The sequence below is a fragment of the Suncus etruscus genome, chromosome 16 (genome assembly GCF_024139225.1).
Source record: "Suncus etruscus isolate mSunEtr1 chromosome 16, mSunEtr1.pri.cur, whole genome shotgun sequence".
Lineage (NCBI taxonomy): Eukaryota > Metazoa > Chordata > Mammalia > Eulipotyphla > Soricidae > Suncus > Suncus etruscus.
In genome coordinates this window covers 81,014,363-81,033,639 of record NC_064863.1, presented here as the reverse complement: position 1 = coordinate 81,033,639, position 19,277 = coordinate 81,014,363, and the positions used below count along the sequence as shown (strand labels likewise).

At 35.7% G+C, this 19,277-nt stretch overlaps 1 protein-coding gene and 1 non-coding gene across 2 annotated transcripts in view; one reads left to right on the top strand and one right to left on the bottom strand.

Moving 5' to 3' along the window:
- The window catches only part of GRID2 (glutamate ionotropic receptor delta type subunit 2), a 1,564,419-nt gene that overhangs the window by 1,369,340 nt on the left and 175,802 nt on the right, over window positions 1-19,277 (bottom strand). The window lies entirely within an intron of this gene.
- On the top strand, window positions 1,645-1,775 carry LOC126032720 (small nucleolar RNA SNORA51). Its single transcript, XR_007503940.1, has one exon. It is a non-coding gene; the product is annotated as a small nucleolar RNA SNORA51 (small nucleolar RNA).

Genomic DNA, 19,277 nt, shown 5'->3' with positions numbered 1-19,277 from the left:
AATTTGCAGACTTTCATCCAGGCTAGATTTGACACTAACAATGATGAATATAAACAATGCTTACTAAAGTTCTGTGCTCTCTGAAACAACAGTGGTCTCATAATACAACTCCATGAAATTTCTTGATTTTTTTTCCTAATGCTAAATGACATAGAGCCATCTGTTGCTTTTCCTCTGAGAAGTGTCTATTCATTTTCTCTCCCCATTTTTGATAGGGTTTATAGGATTTGTAGAGTTAAACTTTTTGACTATTTTGAATATCCTAGGTATTTTTTATTTTATCTGATAAAAATATTTTCCCATTCAATTAGCTAATGTTAGCCAGTGTTCCTTTTGCCATACATAAACTCAATGAACTTTAGGAATTCAGGAATGATCTCCAGGTCTTTAATTAATTTTGAATTGACTTTAAGGTCTGAGATATAGATCAGTCTTTAATATTTTACACATGGTTGGTTATCCAGTGGTTCCAACACCAGTTTTTGAAGAGACTGCCTTTATCCCATTTCAAGCTCATGTCCCATTGTCAAAGATTAATTGATCACATAATTGGGGGTTTTGTCACTAGATATTCTATTTTGACCCATTGGTCTTAGTTCTAGTACCATGGTGTTTTTATCACTGTGGATTTGTAGTAGAGCTTAAAGTTAGGTAAAGATATTCTTGTTTCTTGGTTTTTGTTTTGCTTAAGTGGAGAGAAGGGAGATTTGGGACATTGATGATGGGAATGTTGCACTGGTGAAAGGGGGGTGTTCTTTACATGATGAAACCCAACTACAATTGTATTTGTAATCAAGGTGTTTAAATAAAGATATTCATAAAAAAGAAATTTGCTATTCTTGTTATTTATTATTTCACACAATTTTATAATTGACTGTTATAAGTCTTTGAAGATTTGTCTAAATTTAAATAGAATTATTACACAAATATTTTTCATTTTTCTCAAAACCCATAGATGAGGGAGACCTTCTGTGTTTATCTCTCTCCTGCTGACTTATTTCACTCAGCATAATAGATTCCATATACATCCATGTAAAGGAAAATTTCATGACTTCATCTCTTCTGATGACTGCATAATATTCCATTTTGTATATGTACCATAATTTCTTTTTTTTTTTTTTTTTGGTTTTTGGTTTTTGGGCCACACCCGTTTGACGCTCAGGGGTTACTCCTGGCTATGTGCTCAGAAATCGCCCCTGGCTTGGGGGGACCATATGGGACGCCGGGGGATCGAACCGCGGTCCTTCCTTGGCTAGCGCTTGCAAGGCAGACACCTTACCTCCAGCGCCACCTACCCGGCCCCAATTTCTTTAACCAGAGATTCACAGAGAAAAAATAGAGGAAGACTGGAGGGTTCAGCTCCTGACATGAAGCTCACCACAGGGATAGTTTAGTGCAGTCACAGAAATAATTTCACTGAGAACTATCATAATAAAATGTGACTGAATGAGGGAAGTAGATAGCCTGTCTAGAGTACAGGCCGGTGTGGGGTGGGAGGAAGGACACTTGGGATATTGGTCATGGGAATGTTGAACTGGTGAAGGAATATATATATATATATATATATATATATATATATATATATATATATATATATATATATATATATATTTTAAAAAATAAAAGAATAAAAAGAAAAGAAAAGGCCTCCCAAATCTTACCACAGGCTGTGTTCTTTACACTGACTATAGAAAGAGGACATACAATAAATGGACCCAATATACACCTCAACACAGGCCCTTTGCCTGATTTGTATTGTGAATTGGGGGACAAAAATTTTGAATAAATATTACATTGAATATATTTAGTAGTTTAGATAAGATAGTCATTTTTATAATATTGATTATTCTAATCCATGAGCATAAATGTTTATCTATTTCCTTAGGTCTACTTCTATGTCTTTCCTAAGTGTTTTTGAAGTTTCCCTGGTATAGTTCTTTCATTTCTCTTATTAGTTTGATTTTTAGATTTGGACACTATTTTTAATGGGATAGAATATTTGATCTCTTTCTCCTCTGAGTCTTTATTTGCATAAAGGAAATGCAAATATCATTTGTCTTTCTAGTCAGCCACTTGCTATCTAGGGTTTCTAGGAACTCTTTTGTGGACCCTTCAGTGTCTTCAATGTATATCATCATGTCATCTGAAATATAGTTTGGCTTCCTTTTTTTACAATTTGGATTCTCTTGATTTATTTCTCTTGTCTGATTGCTATTGCTAAGACTTCTTATACTATGTTGAATAAGAGTAGAGACTGGACATGCTTGCCTAGTGCCTGACCTTAGTGGAAAATTTTTCAGTTTTTAGCCATCAAGAATTATGGGGCCAGAGAGATAGAACAGTGGCATTTGCCTTGCAAGCAGCTGACTCAGGACCTAAAGTGGTTTGTTCAAATCCCGGCATCCCATATGGTCCCCTGTGCCTACCAGGAGCTATTTCTGAGTAGATATCCAGGAGTAACCCCTGAACACTGCCAGGTGTGGCCCCAAAACAAAACAAAAGATTAATGTTGGCTGTGGGTGACATAAAATATCATATTACACCAGTGATTATGGCACATATAAAAAATAATGGGAACAATTTGTTTGCTGGATAGATGAAAAGAGAACTCTACTCTTTTGCTGTTGGGAATGCTGCCTGGTCCAAACCTTATGGAAAACAGTATGTACGGATTCTCAGTAAACTAAAAATTGAGCCACATGTGGCCCAATATTTCTTCTTTTGGGTATCTATCCCCAGGAGAGAAAAACATTTATCCAAAAGGATGTATACACACTGATATTCATTGCAGCACCCAATACAACAGATAAGATTTGGAATCAACCTAGATGTCCAACAACAGATTAGTATATCATGAAAATGTGGTACATATATACACTAGTAAAGAAAGACAGTAAAGAAAGAGTCTTCTCTATATAACTTAAAGCTCTTAGGAATCTTCTTTGAACTATAACAAAGGGGAACAAAGGTTTTCAGACTTTTTGGAGCAATAGTACAGCAAGTAGGGCACTCTTTTGCACAAAATAAGCTTGGGTTAAATCCCTGACAGTTCCAAGTAGTGCCAGGAATTGATCCCTGAGAACAGAGTCCGGAAGTTACTCCTTCCAGAGCACTGCCAGGTATGTCTCCCCGGCCCCTCCATGCCAAGTATTTTCTCCAAATATTCACTTTTTTGTCTCTAATCATGTAAAAGTATTCATTGACACTGAAAAAATATGGACAAAATGCTTTGGAAATAGAGTAAAGTGAAGTAAAGTTTTCTTCCTTTCAACACTCTGATTTGTTACCTTCTTTTGATCCTTGAAATGCTGATTTCCTTCCCCTTTCAGTAACTCTCACAAGAACTGAATTACTACACATACAACTTTTACCATATATCTCACTTTCCCATAGTCAGTGATTTTTAGCCTTAGCTGTCCCAGAAAAAGTAAAGGTATTTGTTCATGTCATATGATATATTTGTTTATCCATATTATAGTTTTCTAAGTGGAATTAATAAATTTACACAAGATCACCAATTTTCAAAATGTCAAATGCAGGGCCCGGAGAGATAGCACAGCAGCATTTGCCTTGCAAGCAGCCAATCCAGGACCAAAGGTGGTTGGTTCAAATCCCGGTGTCCCATATGGTCCCCCGTGCCTGCCAGGAGCTATTTCTGAGCAGACAGCCAGGAGTAACCCTGAGCACCGCTGGGTGTGGCCCAAAAACCAAAAAAAAAACTTTCAAATGCACATTGTTCTCTAGTAAACATGAATGATTCTCAGGATAGATAACAAAGCTAGGGAACAATTCAAACATAAAAATTTTAATATCTATAAATATCAAGAACCCTTTAATATCATAATGCCATGATCAAAAATCAACATAAAAAGAAGACAGGAAAAACTCCTGCACCTGGAAACTAAACCAAAAATTTATAACTGAATCAAAAATAAATAAAATGATTACTTGAAATAATGTAATCAGAAAACAAATGATCAGAATCTATAGGACACAGCAATAGTTGTACTAAGGAAGAAATTCATAACAATACAGATCTATATTAATAAAGAATAAAAAACTAAAATCAACAACCTAAACATAATCAAATGTCTGGAGACAGAACAATAAAAAATCCCAAGATTAGAATTAAAAGGACATAATCAAATTAGAATAGAAATTAGTGAAATTAAGAAAGCAATACTAAAAGCAAAATAAACTAGGAGATGACTATTTCAAAAAATAAACAAGACAAATAAACATTTGGCTAAACTCAAGAGGTAAAAGAGAAAAACTTGCACAAATCACTAGGATCATAAATTAAAAAGAAAAAAATATGACACTATTAGAAACTGAAGATATGATAAAATGCTACTATGAAGAATTGCACACTGCTAAGCTGAAGAACTCGTGTAATCTACTGAAATAAGGAGAAATAGTGAACCTGAACAACTCATTAAGAAGAAATTGTAATAGTAATTAAGAATATCAAAAACAGCAAAAGGCTTGCTCCAAATGAACTATATGGTACATTCTATCACTCTTTCAAAGACTCAATAAATTCACTGTTCAAAAATAAGAAACATACATACATACACATTTACAATTAAAAGAGACATTTTCATACCAGTTTCCCACATGAACATCAATGCAATCAAAAGATAAAGCTCTCTGGTTTAATCCATCTATACATACAGAAAAGTTTTAACAAGATCCAACATAATTTTATAATCAAAAACCTCAACAAAATAGGTTTAAAGAAACTTGGTTTCCTTGTTTAATATAGTAATGAGCAAGTACAATAAAGCAAAACTGCTGTTATTTTCCCTGGTGTAAAACTGAAATGATTTACTCTGAGAATACATAGAAAACAAGCAAGTCTTATTGTTTCCCCTCTTATTCAATATAGTTTTAAAAGACCTGGGACAGCAATCAGGCAAAAAATTTTAAATTTTAAAAAAATCTAAATTGAAAAATAGTTAAACTATCACTATGGACTTAATATGGTTTTTAAAAGGGCCAAATGGTCCATAAAATATTCCCTAAAACAATGAACAAAATACAGCAAAACTTAGGTTAGAGTACCAAACACATAAAAAAATCAGTCACTCTCTTATAAGTAAATAATGAACTATAAAGGAACAAGTTGAATAATTCACAAATTGCAAAAAATATATATATAAATAAATATTGATGACAAGAGAAGTAAGGGAGTCTGAAAAGAGAAATGTAAAACTCATGATAGAAAATTCAAGATTGAGAAGCATATTTCCTATTAAAACTGTACAAAAGAAAGAAGTACATTGAAGAATGTTGAAAGTTTACATAACACAAGAGATACACCCATTAGTTTTTTTTTTTCATGCAGTACACAAAAGGTAAAATAGTGGCTTTATTATATGAAATGAGTTAATAAAAATGACTAGATTTTTATCCATAGTTATAATATACTTTTTATTTTTTAATTTTAATTAAATAATTTTTATTTCGACCAAAGTAAATTACAAATCTTTCACAATAATATTTTAGATACATAGTGACATTGAATCAGGAACATTCCCACCACCAGTGTTGTCCTTCATTCTCCCTGTTCCCAGCTGCATCCCATATCCCCCTCCTTTGACCCCCAGGATGCTAGTATAAGAGGTCCCCTCTGTGTCTAGCTTGTTGTAGATTGGGTTTCAATTCTGTTGTCGTTGACTTTGGATTTGATGTTTAAGTCTGATCATTTTTTATTTCTACTCAATGTTCATACACCTGTTTGGTCTTGGAACCCTCCATTATTTCCCCCTCAATTTGTGAGGCAGAAGACGATGGTTCAAGTTATGTGGTTCTGTTTGGAGGGGAAGAAAAAAGAAAGAGAACAAAATGGGAGGTAAGATCAAACAAGAAAGAAATGGGAAGAGTCCTTCCAGAGGCTATAAATATCAATTTAAGGAAAAAGGGAAAAAGGAAGAAAAACATAAAAACAATACAAAAAAAAATCAAACAAAAGAACCCAAGAAGCACCACAGCAATAAAGACAGCAACCAAACCATAGCAATGGTCTCTTTTAAACTAATTATAAAAATATATTTTTAATTTTCTGTTTTTTTTTTTTATTCGGAGGGGCTGCTTTTGAGTCACACCTGTTGATGCAGAGGGGGTTATTCCTGACAATCCTCTGTGTACCATATACATGTAATGTTAATTATGGACTAAATAAAGTTCTAATTAAGGCAAGTGTTTTACCACAATCTTATTTGTTATGAATGTTGTTGCAGGAAATTTCATCCCATTGTATTCAATGTCTTTAGGTCAGAGTGCTGTCCACTGTGCCTCACAGACGTGAGTGGCATTATATAGCCTCTTAAGTCATATTTGCTCCACAACATAATTACATATAAACTTTTCCATAATGTATGTAATATCCTTATGTATTGTTGGATTGGTAAACTTACTTTTGGAGAGTCATGTATATATGTATGAGTTACAAGACAATCTAGTTTAGGTGCTAATAAGATTCCATTAGAATGCTCATATTTGATTTACAGCTTCTACCATTGCCAATAAGTACCCTACATTTACATCAGCAGCTTCCATTCCACTCAAATTATCTCTATAAGTATTTCTAAAGTCCAATTTTTATTTCCAGGATAAAAGTTTTAGAATGTTATTTAAGATTTAACAGTTCTAACCCACATTTAAATTAATTCTGAGGAGATATATACTAACATGTACAGAACAGTTTAAACTTAAAAATAAAATTACAAATATTCTAACTTTCAATAAAAGAATTAAACAAATCATAGGAAAAAGAGAAGTCAACTCAACAAATAGTACTGGGAAATCTGGTTATCCACATATTCACACATGAACCCTAGCACTATTTCTTACCAATCAACCCCAAAAGTTTATTTAGTTTAAATAGTAAGAACATCAATATTAGACCTGAATTCTATAAATTATGTTAATCAAAACTTACACAAAACTCTTCATTATACTGATTCAAGAGTAATTTTTCAATATCCAGTTTTTGATCAGAAAATTTAGCAATGTAATATTTAACAAAAGGAAAAACACAAAATTGTAAAGACTTTTTTCTTGCTTTTTTATTTTTATATTAATAATTTTTATTTTGATCAAAGTGAATTAAAACTCATTCACAGTAGTATTTCAGGTACATAGTGACATTGAATCAGGGACATTCCCACCACCAGTGTTGTTCTCCCTTCACCCCTGTCCCCAGCAAGCATCCCATATCGTCCTTCTTTTGCCCCCCTGAGTGCTAGTAAAAGTGGTGCCTTCTGTGTCTAGCCTATTGTAGATTCTGTTGCGTTGGCTTTGGCTTTGATGTTCAAGTATGATCATTTTTTTTATTTCTACTCAATGTTCATACAACTGCTTGATCTTGGTGCCCTCCATTATTTTCCCCTCAATTTGTGAGGCAAAACAAGATGGTTCAAGTTATGTGTTTCTGAAGGTAAGAAAAAAAAAGGAACTCTTATCCACTGCTGGTGGGAATGCCGTCTAGTACAGCCTCTATGGAAAGCGATATGGAGGTTTCTTCAAAACTGGAAATTGAGCACTCCCATTCGACCCAGCTATTCCCACTCCTAGGGATCTACCCTAGGAGCACAAGAATACAATACAAATACCCCTTCCTCACAACTATATTTATTGCAGCACTATTCACAATAGCCAGGCTCTGGAAACAACCCAAGATGCCCTTCAACAGATGAATGGCTAAAGAAAACTGTGGTTACATATACACAATGGAATATTATGCAGCCGCCCAGGAGAGATGAAGTCATGAATTTTCCTATAACTGGATGTACATGGAATCTATCACTGCTCAGTGAAATAAGTCAGAGGGGAGAGAGAGACGCAGAATAGTCTCACTCTTCTATGGGTTTTAAGAAAAAATAATGTCATTGTTATAAAATCCTCAGAGACAATTAGAGGAGAGCTGGAACACCAGCTCACTCCTGAAGCTCACCACAGAGTGGTGAGCACAGTTATAGAATAACTACACTGAGAACTACCATAATCAAGTGAATGAATGAGGGAACTGGAAAGCCTGTCTGGAGTACAGGTGGGGGTGGGGCGGGAATGGAGGGAGATTTGGGACTTTGGTGGCGGGAATGTTGCACTGGTGAAGAGGGGTTGATCTTTATATGACTGAAACCCTTATCACAATTCATTTATGTAATCAAGATATTCAAATAAAGAGAAAAAAAAGTCTAAAAAAGAAAAAGAAAAAGGGGGGATTCAAATCTAAACAACCAAAAAAATGGGAGGAGTCCTTCTAGAGACTAATAAATATCAATTTAAGAAAGAAAAGGGGGAAAGGAAGAAGAACCTACAGAATAATACAAAAATAACAAAAATAAACAAAACAAAAACAAACAAACAAAAAACACCTGAAAAGCACCACACACAATACTGACAACAACAGAACACTAACCACAGTCCTGAAATAAAGACAAATCAAAGCACAGGGGAGAAAGGTAAAAAGAAAAAAAAGGCAAGAGAGAGAGAGAGAGAGAGAGAGAGAAGAGAGAGAGAGAGAGAGAGAAAACAAATAACAAAATTGTAAAGTCTTTTAAAATAAAATATAATAAACAATTTTCTCAATATCTGAGTTCATTCACTTTAAATTTTGTGTATTTACTTGTCTAGTAGCATCTGTTACTCCAGTTCTATATCCTTGGGTTGCCTACATTTTAATCCCATGGTTCACTTCAGAACTTTAACTGTACTGAAGAAGTGATTTTACTGTATTGATTATCAATTATTGCTGCCTCTCTATTCACAGTACCTCAGAGAATCAAATAAAAAGAAGGATGATTAAATAATGAATATAAATTTGGGGGAAGTTTGTAATAATAAACCTCACATTTCTCTAAGAGCTACAGTAAAGTAAGAGGAAAGCATGGATAGCTAAATAGCTGAAAGTACCTGTTGAAAATGAAATACAGGTTTTGAAGAGAACTCAGAAGTAGGACTATAGAAAACTGAATGGATTCCCAAATGAATTCTGATTTCATCCATGCAATCAGAATAAATTGCTAATTTGAAAGAGGATCATGTAAGTGTAACTAAATTAAGGTTCTTGTAAAGAAACTATCCTTGATCATATAAGTGGACTCTAAAACCAGTGATAACTGTCTTTTTTTCCTTCCCCCTTCAATAACTGTCTTTATCATGGAAAAATATAGAAAGGCTTCAGGGAGTCTAAAAGAGAAAAAATGAAACAGAAGCAGAAATGATGGTGAAAGATGTAACAAATAAACCCCAAGGAAGTCAACAGAAATCAAAGAAGCCAAAAATCAGGCTTATCTTTTAGAGTTTCTGTTGCTGGCTAGATTTGAATTTTAGAATTCCCAAAATCCGTACTGTAAGGGAATGCATTCTATTACCTTAAACTTTTATGTTGGTGATAATTTGATTTTAGCAAATCACATATCAAACTAACACAGATTGATTGCAGTGCAAGAAAATGTTCCTTCAAATTTTCCTGTTAATTTTAACAAGTGTTGTCTGTAACTTACAAGTTGTTTTAGAATGGGAAATGTGGCAAGGTGAACATTATGCTGAAAGTTCAACATACCTATCATGTCTCAACAATGTTTGAAATGTCAAATTTGAAATGAGAAAATCACACACATTTATTTCAAGTAAGATATCTAAGTAATTTGAGACGGTGCATCAGGAATCAGCAAAATAAAATGCAGCCTAAAGACTAAAATTATTTAATAATTACCCACATATAAATTTAAATATTTAATATCTAAAATGGAAAAGTAATGAATAAAACTCACTATCAAATACAAGTAACCTTATTAAACCAGGCAAATTATCTACATAATTTGTGAAATGTCGTCATGTCTATTAGGATTGCAATTATCAAAGATAAGAAAGATAAATGTTCGTAGACTATTGAACAGGAGACATGGTGAAGATGTAACTTCCTAAATCCACAATAAAAAACACAAATAAATACATGATACATATACTAATACTCCTGGTATAAATGCAAGTATTTTGAATTTCAAAAAGATACTAACATTCAAGAGCTCACTGAAGCTTTATTGCTAACACCAAAGATTTGTAAAGCAATCTAAAGTTCTTTTAATATGGTCACATAAGATTATATTCTGAAATATTATCACACCATAAAAATAAATAAATACTATAATTTGTGACAATATAGGCATGAATGTGGATATAACTAGTAAGTATAATTTAGAGCAGTTTAATTTACATTGGCAGTGAATAGGAAAGAAGTTTCCAGGGACTATAGTTTGGGGGGCATAGATAAAAGTGGATCAAACAGTAGAGAATTTAAATAAAGAAAATAATAATAAATAAATGTTCTAAACAGCTAAAATATCACAGTAGTAATAATGGCAGATAACAGTACAGTATCATAACTTTGAACATTTTTTCAGATAGTAGATATTGATTTTTATTCTAAACAAAAATAGTACATATGTGGAAGCAGTGGGCTTTTAATGATTCCAGTTCTTCATTAGTTTATCATGTATGCACATAAAGAAACATGTTGAGCAACCGAAATATTTACAATTCTAATGAGGCAAATACATTTCAGTACAGCTACTTTTTAAAATATAGTTTCTTAGATCGAGAGAGATTTCAGAGATGAGTGCATGCTAGACTACCGGGATCAATCCCATAAAACTTGCTCTCAGGAGCATCACTTCAAGAGACACCTGAGCACAGAGTGAGAAGCAACCACCAGTAACTTCGAGTTGTGGCCTGAAAACAACAAACCAAAAATGAGCTTCACTATTCACTTTCATATCTGATCTAAATGTTTCTAAATTTTTACCCTAAAAAACTCATCGATGACTGCAAAAGATCTCAATGGGCTTAGTGCCGACTTTGTACGCTGAAGATCAGATTTAATGCTTTGCTATGCACAGTACTTTGCACATCAAAAGTGTCTCCTGTAAACAGAGTTAGCAGTAGCTCCTGAACACTGCCAAGAATACATCCAAAGCCAAAAGAAAATAATTAGTAACATTAAACCTATAGTTCAGTGGGACACTGATTATTTTTTCATAGAAAAATATAATTTGCAAACGGAAATCTCATAAGAAAATCAAGCTAAAGGGAACATACACTTTTTTCAAAAACTAATTATAATGATAGAAGTTTTTATTTAAAAAGTAATAGTGAAACTTGCTGATTACTCTTCAAATTAAATGCATACATTGATCATTTATTTTACCTATTTGAATACTATGAAACTTATCGAAATAAAATAAACCTCATTTTTTAAATAAACATCATTTTTATGAGTTATTCATAGAAAAGAAAAATTTTCTCATTTTTTAGAACATTTTGTATTGATTGAGATGATTCATGATGATGTTAAAGAAGATTAACTTTGGGGGCCGGAGAGATAGCACAGTGGTGTTTGCCTTGCAAGCAGCTGATCCAGGACCTAAGGTAGTTGGTTCGAATCCCGGCGTCCCATATGTTCCCCCGTGCCTGCCAGGAGCTATTTCTGAGCAGATAGCTAGGAGTAACTTCTGAGCACCACTGGGTGTGGTCCAAAAAAAAAAAAAGATTAACTTCTAATGATGATTTCCTATCTACATGAATAATACCTATCATCAGTGTATCAACCTCATTACCACAGGACTGCAAAAAGGTCCATTTACTCTTTCAAAGGACCTCTACTCTTTCACATTTATTTTTTTTTGCAAGAGGGAGGCTGGAACACATTTCAGTGCCCCAGCTCTATCCTGGCCCAGCTCTCAGAGATCATTCCTGGACTTAGAAACATGTTCAGATAAACTACATGTAAAATAAAAGTGCCTTGCCTGTGGTATAATTTCTCTGGCCCCTCATACTTTTTATTTTTATCACATTTCCAGACTTCTGAAATCTCAGAAAACAATCTCCGAAATGGTTATTTTGTACTACTTGTCTCTTTCTTAATATATTTACTCCCTATAGTTAATTAAACAATGTGATGATTAGGCTTTTAAAAATTAAAATTAAAAAGAGTCTAAAAATAGTTGCCAGTAGGATTTAATAAAATAAAAAGGTAAGGTTTATATAAGAAAAAAAAAGGTTAAAAAAAAAGCTAATAAAAAGAATCCACTTTCCTTAATTCATCATGTTTACTCTTTCAAAGAAACTTTAAATAGTAGGGTTCATATCTTAGCAAAATTGGCCCATTATCCAGTTTTATATATTCCATCATTAAGAAAATAGGAGAGGTGTCCTCCCTCCCCTCAAATAACACACTGGTTACAGAGAGATGAGATATGTACCTCAAAATCTAGGATGCTGGTTTCTATTAGCCTTTCTGTCTCTGTCTCTCTGCCCCCCACACAGTAAAAATATTCTTCATATATGCCCTAGAGATCTGCATATTTGACCAAGGTGGACAATACTCCTCATTGGTCTCTCTTTCTCCCTTTCTTCTCTCTCTCTTCCCCTCTCTTCTCTCTCTCTTTCTCTCTCTCTCTCTCTTCTCTCTCCCTCTCTCCTCTCCCCTCTCTCCCCTCTCTCACCCTCAGGGTGGACAAGAACTTTCACATTCCATGATTAAATTTCACATATGTCACTAATTACAGTGAAGCTGAAATTTTCTGCTTGATTTGACCCCCCTTCCAAAAAGTTTGATTAGCTTTTCTACCTTATGTAAAACAGTCTACTTTATGTAGGGAGAGAATGACTGGTTGAAGTTCAATGGCTATTGTTGCATTTTCTTTTCCAAAAAATTAGATTTATTTATTTTAGGATTATAGGTTTGTTCATAAAACAATTATTTCTGACATCCAATATTTCAACACCGATCCCACTACTAGAGTAACATTCCCTCAAGTCTAGTCATCAGTTTCAAAACCTCCCTGAAGCCTTCCTCCCAGCAGGGTTATTCAAATGCCCAAAGACTATTCTTCAGGTGGATCAGAACTGTGTTAAAAGAAAGAAAAACCTTAAAACCAAAAAAAAAAACAATCTAGGATGCTACCACTAATGTGAACATGAGACCCAAAGTGTATTTTTATTTTTTGCTTTTTGGGGTCATAACCAGTGATGCTCATGGGTTACTCCTGGCTCAGCGCTCAGAAATTGCTCCTGGAATAGGGGACCATATGGGATGCCAGGTGATCGTACAGCAGTCCGTCCTAGGTTAGTGCCCTAACTCTTGCACCACTGCTCCGGCCCCATGATAATAATTTTTTAAGTGGATTTGCACTGGGATGGGAGAACACTGACTCGCTGGTCAAGGGATATGAAGTTAGAATATTGAGTCACTGAAACTCCATTCATTAAACCATAGTGCCCTCAAAATCAATTAGTTGCTGATCTGTTTAAAGGGTGCAATGAGAATACTTCATGCATCTTTCAGTAAACTCACAATTTTTTAGTATCTGGTTGCTTATCAATGTAAAATCAGGAAAAGTTAATGAACTTGTCTGTGCCTCAGAATTTACATATGTAAAATGAGAATATTTTTATCAATTAAGAGTTTATCTGTTGGTAGAATAACAGCTGTGATACAGTAAGTGTTCAATAAGGCTTTAGCTAAATATAGAAATATTTAAATAAGAAATATTTTCATACTCTAGCTAAAAGATATTTAACCATTTATGTAATTTCTACATTGATAACATAAGTGGATAGGATAAATATAATTATGAATGACCCTTAGATCACATTATGCTAACTCCAAAATTTATAAAAATAAGCTTCCCAGATTTGCATCATTTTCAATCTTTGTATAGCCTTAAGTCTTCCCCTAGATAACAAACAGTACAATTGAAAGAAATCTATCAATCTTATATGATAGTTATAAATCAGATGTGACATTTCTTTACATGACAACACTGTTTGAAATTTACAGTGTTAAATAAGAACTGATAACTGAAGGTATCTAGGTTGCACAGTCTTGTCAGCAGGCTCATCTGAGATAGGTATCTTCCATTAATTTTTTTTTTTTTTTTTGCTTTTTGGGCCACACCAGGTGACAATGAGGGGTTACTCCTGGCTAAGAGCTCAGAAATCGCTCCTGGTTGTGTGACCATGTGGATACCAGAGATCAAACGACAGTCCATCTAGGTTAGTGCAAGGCAAATACCCTACCACTTGCACCAGCAATTGGCTCCTTTCTTTTTTTTTTGCCATTAATATTTTTGACAATGTAATGCTTTTTTTAGAAAAGCAACTGCACTCAAAAGTAAGCCAGTTCAACACAAAAATTAGTAAATGTTTCCTCATGTTTGGAAATAATTCTTTTGGCTTGAAAATTATCTTAACAAAATCTTTCATGCAGAATCAACATTAGAAAAATATTAAGTTCCAGGCGGGGAAAATCCGCGAAAGTACACCGGCCCAGTGGGGCTCAACTGTGAAAGACTGTGAGTGTGACCTGTCTATGTCTGTCTACTGTCCTCTTGCGTGAAACTCTTGCGAGTGGGGCAAGGAGAGGCTCCAGAAACCTCACTCGCCCAGACGCCATTTTCAGGGAGGGACTTCAGAGCATAAAAACCGGCTAAGCTTTGCAAAAGCCGGCTCCCTGTGTGTGACACCAGGCGGGGAAAATCCGCGAAAGTACACCGGCCTAGTGGGCCTCAACTGTGAAAGACTGTGAGTGTGACCTGTCTATGTCTGTCTACTGTCCTCTTGCGTGAAACTCTTGCGAGTGGGGCAAGGAGAGGCTCCAGAAACCTCGCTCGCCCAGACGCCATTTTCAGGGAGGGACTTCAGAGCATAAAAACCGGCTAAGCTTTGCAAAAGCCGGCTCCCTGTGTGTGACACCAGGCGGGGAAAATCCGCGAAAGTACACCGGCCCAGTGGGGCTCAACTGTGAAAGACTGTGAGTGTGACCTGTCTATGTCTGTCTACTGTCCTCTTGCGTGAAACTCTTGCTAGTGGGGCAAAAAGAGTCTCCAGAGGAGCACGGCCACTCCGCTTCGCTACGCGGCCGTGCACTCTTTCTAAGGAAAGAACTCCATTGCAACAAGAAGGAAAAATCACACTAAGAACGGCGCTATATCACAGAAGCAAACATTTCTCTCTAGACTGTCTTCTCTGTTGCATGCTCTGGCCTAAGATTTGACCCAGTGTGAGGCTTCATCCACGGCGGACTCCCCTTCCTTAGAGCAAGTCAGCCCATCCAGAAAGGGAGGAGCCAGAGGAGTGTGCTGCCTACATCATATAGACAATGAATACCACCACAACACGTAGAAAAACCCACAATACAAATGTGACAATGGGGAAAAAACGCAGGCCAGCATCAGACATAGAGAATGAAGATGACAATTCTGAGGACCAGATAATGACTGAACAACTAATCAACCTCTCAGATAAGGACTTTAGACTAGCAATATGGAAGGTGCTCAACAGACTCCAAGAAACCATGGATCGAGTTGAACAGAACACTAATAAGAACCAAGAAAATATGAAGGCAGAAATGACAAAACTCCAAACTGAAATAACATGTCAACTAACAGGACTGAAAAAGTCAGTAAACGAAGTGAATGACAAAATGGATAAGCTCTGGGACAGGGTATCAGAAGCTGAGAATAGACTTGGTGCTGTGGAAGATGAGATACATAACAATTCCATACAGCAGGAGAGATTGGACAAAAAACTTAAAGCAAATGAGCAGACAATGGAAAAATTAGTCAAAGAATGGGAACAGACGAAAATAGAAGTCTATGATAAGATCAACAGAAACAACTTAAGAATCATTGGAGTCCCAGAGACCCAGGAAGAAAATTTCCAGGAAGAATCAATGGTCAAGAACATCATTAAAGAGAAACTTCCAGAGCTAAAGAATATATGTGATCAAATCCTGCATGCCCGAAGAGTACCAACCAAAAGAGACCCCAGAAAAACCACCCCAAGACACATCCTAGTCACAATGACAAATCCCACAGATAGAGACAGAATTCTGAAAACAGCAAGATCAAAAGGGGAAATCACGTTCAAGCAAGCTTCCCTGAGATTTACAGCAGATCTGTCACCAGAAACACTCAATGCCAGAAAGCAGTGGTGGGATATTGTGACAAGACTGAATGAAATGAATGCTTCACCCAGAATACTATACCCAGCAAAACTCACTTTCCGGTTTGATGGAAGAATACATGGTTTCACAGACAAAAAACAGCTCAGAAACTTCACAGACACAAAACCAGTCTTAAGAGAAAAACTGAAAGACCTAATCTAAGACAAGACTACCCAAAAGACACACCAAATTTTGAAATAAAGATGGCGTTAAATCCCAGGACAATTCTTTCTCTCAACGTCAATGGACTAAATGCACCAGTTAAGAGACACAGAGTGGCTAAATGGATCAAAAAACTCAATCCAACCTTCTGCTGCCTACAAGAAATGCACCTGAATAGTCAGAACAAACATAGACTCAAAATAAAAGGGTGGAGAAAAATTATCCAAGCAAACAACACCCATAAAAAAGCTGGAGTGGCCATACTAATATCAGATAATGCAAACTTTATACTCAGGAAGGTTGTAAGGGACAAAGACGGACATTTTATATTAATCAAGGGGTACGTAGAGCAGGAAGAATTCACTCTCCTAAACATATATGCACCAAATGAGGGGCCAGCAAAATATTTAATACAACTGTTGACAAATCTGAAAAATAATATCAACAACAACACAATAATTGTAGGGGACCTTAACACAGCTTTGTCAACACTGGACAGGTCAACCAGACTGAAACCCAACAAGAATATACTAGACCTGAGGAGAGAAATGGAAGAAAGAGGCCTAGTGGATATATATAGGATACTCCATCCCCAGAAACCTGGATACACATTCTTCTCCAATGTACATGGGACATTCTCCAGGATAGACTACATGCTGGCACATAAAACATACCTCCATAAGATCAAGAGGATAGAAATTTTGCAGACTACCTTCGCTGACCACAAGGCTCTGAAATTATTTGTGAACTCCAAAGGGACTCAGAAGAAACACTTTAACACCTGGAAGTTAAACAGCCTCATGCTCAATAACCAGTGGGTCCGAGATGAAATCAAGGAGGAAATAAAAAGGTTCCTGGAAACAAATGACAATCAAGACACAAACTCTCAGAACTTATGGGACACAGCAAAAGCAGTACTGAGAGGAAAATTTATAGCTTTGCAAGCACACATCAGGAAGGAAGAAGGAGCTTACCTGAGTAGCTTAATGACACAGCTAATAGAACTAGAAAATGCTCAACAAAAGGACCCAAGAACAGGAAGACAGAAGGAAATAACAAAGCTGAGAGCAGAAATCAACACATGGAAATGGAAATGCATACCCTGCTCTTGGATTGGCAGGATTAACATCATCAAAATGTCAATACTCCCCAAGGCATTATACAGATTTAATGCCATCCCTCTAAAGATACCCATGACATTCTTCAAAGAAGTGGATCAGACACTTTTGAAATTTATTTGGAACAATAAACACCCTCGAATAGCTAAAGCAATCATTGGGAAAAAGAATATGGGAGGAATTACTTTCCCCAACTTTAAACTGTACTACAAAGCAACAGTTATCAAAACAGCATGGTATTGGAATAAGGATAGGTCCTCAGATCAGTGGAATAGGCTTGAATACTCAGAAAATGTTCCCCAGAGATACAACCACCTAATTTTTGATAAAGGAGCAGGAAATCCTAAATGGAGCAGGGAAAGCCTCTTCAACAAGTGGTGTTGGCACAATTGGATAGCCACTTGCAAAAAATTAAACTTAGACCCCCAGCTAACATCATGTACAAAGGTAAAATCCAAATGGATTAAAGACCTCGATATCAGCCCCAAAACCATAAGATATATAGAACAGCACATAGGCAAAACACTCCAGGACATTACAGGCATCTTCAAGGAGGAAACTGCACTCTCCAAGCAAGTGAAAGCAGAGATTAACAGATGGGAATATATTAAGCTGAGAAGCTTCTGCACCTCAAAGGAAATAGTGCCCAGGATACAAGAGCCACCCACTGAGTGGGAGAAACTATTCACCAAATAGCCATCAGATAAGGGGCTAATCTCCAAAATATACAAGGCACTGACAGAACTTTACAAGAAAAAAACATCTAACCCCATCAAAAAATGGGGAGAAGAAATGAACAGACACTTTGACAAAGAAGAAATACACATGGCCAAAAGACACATGAAAAAATGTTCCACATCACTAATCATCAGGGAGATGCAAATCAAAACAACGATGAGATACCACCTCACACCCCAGAGAATGGCACACATCACAAAGAATGAGAATAAACAATGTTGGCGGGGATGTGGAGAGAAAGGAACTCTTATCCACTGCTGGTGGGAATGCTGTCTAGTTCAACCTTTATGGAAAGTGATATGGAGATTCCTCCAAAAACTGGAAATCGAGCTCCCATATGATCCAGCTATACCACTCCTAGGAATATACCCTAGGAACACAAAAATACAATACAAAAACCCCTTCCTTACACCTATATTCATTGCAGCTCTATTTACCATAGCAAGACTCTGGAAACAACCAAGATGCCCTTCAACAGACGAATGGCTAAAGAAACTGTGGTACATATACACAATGGAATATTATGCAGCTGTCAGGAGAGATGAAGTCATGAAATTTTCCTATACATGGATGTACATGGAATCTATTATGCTGAGTGAAATAAGTCAGAGAGAGAGAGAAAAATGCAGAATGGTCTCACTCATCTATGGGTTTTAAGAAAAATGAAAGACACCCTTGTAATAATAATTTTCAGACACAAAAGAGAAAAGAGCTGGAAGTTCCAGCTCACCTCAGGAAGCTCACCACAAAGAGTGATGAGATTAGTTAGGGAAATAACTACATTTTGAACTGTCATAATAATGAGAATGTATGAGGAAAATGGAGAGCCTGTCTAGAGTACAGGCGGGGGTCGGGTGGGGCGAAGGGAGACTTGGGACATTGGTGATGGGAATGTTGCACTGGTGATGGGTGGTGTTCTTTACATGACTGAAACCCAAACACAATCATGTATGTAATTAAGGTGTTTAAATAAATTAAAAAAAATATTAAGTTAAAGGAAATTAGACATAAAACAGAGTACAGGGGACAAAGAGTAAAATAGATAAGAAGTCTGCATTGCATTCAATTCTCAAACACTCTCTTAAGGCAAAAATAAAGAAAGTCTGTAGAGATGGTCTAAAAACAATAAGAGACCTTTCCTCCTTTTAAAAACTACATTTTCTTCATCAACACAAATCTCTTCCCAAAGGTTTAAAAAATATTTTAAAATACCAACTTTACTAAAAACAAAAAAATTAAATATT